The 3,759-nt window shown below is 37.0% G+C and overlaps 1 pseudogene; it reads left to right on the top strand.

Annotated features, from left to right (window-relative positions):
* The first annotated feature begins 791 nt into the window (after positions 1-791).
* Positions 792-1,331, top strand: LOC114697081 (annotated as a pseudogene).
* The last annotated feature ends 2,428 nt before the right edge of the window (positions 1,332-3,759 follow it).

The raw sequence follows: 3,759 nt of genomic DNA, 5'->3' as shown, positions 1-3,759 counted from the left end.
CTGCAAATTTCATTATCCTTTACAGCTAAATAGTATCCTATTGTGTATATGTACCATATTTTTATTATCCATTCATCTGTTGAAGGACATTTAGGTTGTCTCCATTCCCTGGCCATTGTGAATAGGGCAGCAAAAAACATTGCCTGATCAAGTATCTCTGAAATAGGATGGTAAGTTCTTTAGGCATATTCCAAGGAGTGGTGTAGCTAGGTCATATTGTAAAGACTCAGATCTGAAACCCATGAAGATCACATCATGGAAAAATTAAAAGGAAATCATAAGTGTATGGGATAACTCATTTCTTTCTCTGTGCCTTCTGTGTCAATAGATGTTTCCTGTATTTAGTTCATAAAGTATTTGTCTTCCTTACATTTTATATTTTTGAAATTTGTATTTAAATTTGTAATTCATCAGATGTTAACTATGCATATGAAGTTAGGGTCTCCGTTTCCTTTTCCTTTATCTGGATGAGTGAGAGTGTCTGCATCATTGATTGAAATATCTATTTTTCCCCAACGAGTAGCAATGGTGCTCAGATATAAGCTAAGATTCTATGTAAGTTTCAACTTTTTTTTGTGACCTATAATCTGATTTTGCAGCTTGACTTTGTACTGCTACATTCCACATACTTTCTTGCATATGAAATCCGTTATAATGGCATCTTTGGTTAATACTTCTTGATGGTCAAGATAGGAATTTTCTCAATGTGTTTTCTCATTTCTTTACTCCTCTGTATGTATTTGAGAATTTTTAAAAAAAGTGTAATCCCCATATTGTTTTCTCATGAGGTTATGGCAGAACTTATGTTGCAGTTAGTGGCACAGAGCATCCTCAGTTTTCCCGGACTTCCCCATCTCGGACGTGCTGTTCAGGGTTATCTTGCCCCTCTTGAAGGATTTAGACTTCTTGGGAGCTTCCATCTGCCTCCTGGCCAGTCACCTGAAGTCCCCCGAAAGAGGCAAGATTAACTACATCGCAGGCCTAGACTCTAGGGGTTTCCTGTTTGGCCCCTCTCTAGCTCAGGATCTGAATCTGGGATGCATATGCTTGAAAGGTTGAAAGCGGCCAGGACCTACCTATCATGCCAGCCTCCTATGCTCTGGAGTTTGGTAAGACTGAGCTGGAAATCCAGAAAGATGCCTTAGAACCTGGGCAGAATGTGGTTGTTGTAGATGATCTCCTGGCCATTGGAGGAGCCATGCCTGAGGCCTGTTAGGTGCTGGGCCAGCCACAGGCTGAGGTGGTGGGTGTGCGAGCCTGATAGAGGTGAGCTCGCTGAAAGGCAGGTTCACCTAAGATCCATACCCTTCTCTCTCTTGCAGTATGAGTAACTGAGGGGCTAGAAAAGCTGCTGCACTCCTGATCCCAGCATCTGTAGGACTGTGGGTCAGCCCTGGCACCTAAGTGACCTTTGTGAACCAGTGAATGCCCTTCTGTGTTCACTCATTTCATTGGTCAGCTGATCGCCATGCCTATGGACCCCCTGGGTCCTGGGTTTCCTATATATACTGAGCCCTGGAGCAGAGCAAAGCTGTGCTACTGTAGGTTATGACACAGCAAAATCAATAAACCGCTTGTTACAACGACCAAAAAAAAAGTATAATCCCACATCCTTTGAAATTTCTTTCTTCAAAACTTGGAAACCATTTCTCCTCTTCTTTGCTGAAGGATCAATCAGCTGGTCAGTTGATCAGACAATTTCTTCTTCTTCTTTTTCTTCTTCTTTTTCTTCTTCTTCTTCTTCTTCTTCTTCTTCTTCTTCTTCTTCTTCTTCCTCTTCCTCTTCCTCTTCCTCTTATTTCTTCTTCCTCCTTTTCCTCCTATTCCTCCACCTCCTCTTCCTCCTTCTCTTCTTCTCCACTTCCCTCTTAGATCAGTGACCATGTCAAATAAAATGTGATACTGTCTACCTGATGAGGACCTGGGAGCGCCCATTTAACAACTATTGAGAACTACAGAGTTCTTGCAAAACTCTCCCCAGTCAGTCATTTTTGATGAGTATTTGTCAATTCAAATCATGATGACAGCCTACTCCAGTACAAGTACCACTTAACAACACCCACCCTGCAAGACTCAATCATAATTATCCATCTCAATACCTACTACAACCTAACCCAAGAAAAAGTGCTATGGTAAGTGTGTGCTAAGCCTCAAGCTTCTGTGATATATTTTAGACAGCCGATAGCCAGGACAAAGAATACGTCTAATATTTTCTGCTCCTACATAAAGAGCATTGCATTCTGACCTCAAGAATGACTAAGACGCCAGCTGTCATGCTAATTGTTTTTTTAATGGAGGAAACATTTTCCCCTTTCGGTTGTTTCAAATGTATATTTTTGCTTTGCTATATATAAATACGAATAATTATACATAAACTTTGAGTTATTGTATTCTTTTAACTTTTGGATTAATGCCGCCCACTAAAATTCTCTTCTGCTTTGACATTTTGATATATTAAAAAGTTGTATTGATCAGATTTCAGCAACAATAATGAAGTGAAATAATTTATAAAGAAAAATATTTGTTTTTATTTACATGTTTTGGTCTAATTTTGGCAGGTCTATTTCTTAGAATGCTTAATAAAGCTACTAGATGTGACTCAGGGAAGATTAGTGGCCACACAAATACACATTTATGGACAGAGAGTAAGAGGGAGATGATCTCTTTTTAGAGGTCATTGACTCACAATCCCCTCAATGTTATGTTCCCAATAACCCAATGATCTCCCACAAGGCTCCATCTCCTTAAGATTGCACAACCCAGAGGCAATTTAAAATATCATCTGGTAAAGAATGCTGACTCAACCATACCAGGTAATGATCTAACCTCTATACAGTTGTTATCTTTTTGAAATATTTAAATTTCTTTTCAATTGTTTCTTCATATTTATCTTTCAATAAAGTAACTCTGTTTTTAAATATGATTAGTATAGTGCTATGCCATCTGTGTGGTATTTAATATTAATCTCTTTGTTGATATTTTCAGAAGGTCATCTTATTTATCTAAAAAGAAAATTTCTTGGTTAATCTATAGTCTATTTTTAATTCTCTTATATTTTAAAAATACTTTTATATTGTATTAAATTGCAAGAATTCTTGCATTATTGATAATTTTATTTCAATTATTGTCTATGCATTTGTGGTATCTGTTTTTCTGTTATGCCTCTTTAACATTGGTTCTAGGGGATCCAATGCCCTCTTCCAGATTTTAAGGACACAAGCATGAACTTAATTGGATATTTTATCTTTTTTATTATGTGTATAGTCTTTGCCTAAGTGGAAATTGTTTATTGGCTATGGTTATGTTTTACCTTAAAATTGTATTCATTCTAAAGTAGTTGGTAATTATATAAGAGAAATATTAATGGATTTGGAAAATAAATTTAGAAAAGAATTATATGTCTAAATCTCCCCAAATGTGTACCAAACATATTCTTTTTATCAATATGGTTTACAGAAGTCCAGTATCTAAATGATGGAGTCATTGACTTATTTATTGGGTTAATTATCTACCTTCCTAGACATGTGTTTGTCATCTGAGCAATGTCACAAACATAGTACCTATAGAGTCGCATTCTTGTTTCCTAGGGCTGCCAATGTACAGTTACTCCCACTGCCCATGGGAGACACATTCTATGGTGGCCAGTGGATTTCTGCAACTGGGTGGATCAGAACAAGAGAGAAATGTGATTTTTTTCTCTCTTACATATGTATTTAATAAATAAAAAATTAATAAATTTAAATTAAATTTAGAGACACC

The sequence above is a fragment of the Peromyscus leucopus genome, chromosome 12 (genome assembly GCF_004664715.2).
Source record: "Peromyscus leucopus breed LL Stock chromosome 12, UCI_PerLeu_2.1, whole genome shotgun sequence".
Lineage (NCBI taxonomy): Eukaryota > Metazoa > Chordata > Mammalia > Rodentia > Cricetidae > Peromyscus > Peromyscus leucopus.
The sequence above is the reverse complement of the archived record's forward strand: the minus strand, read 5'-3'. Positions and strand labels throughout refer to the sequence as shown.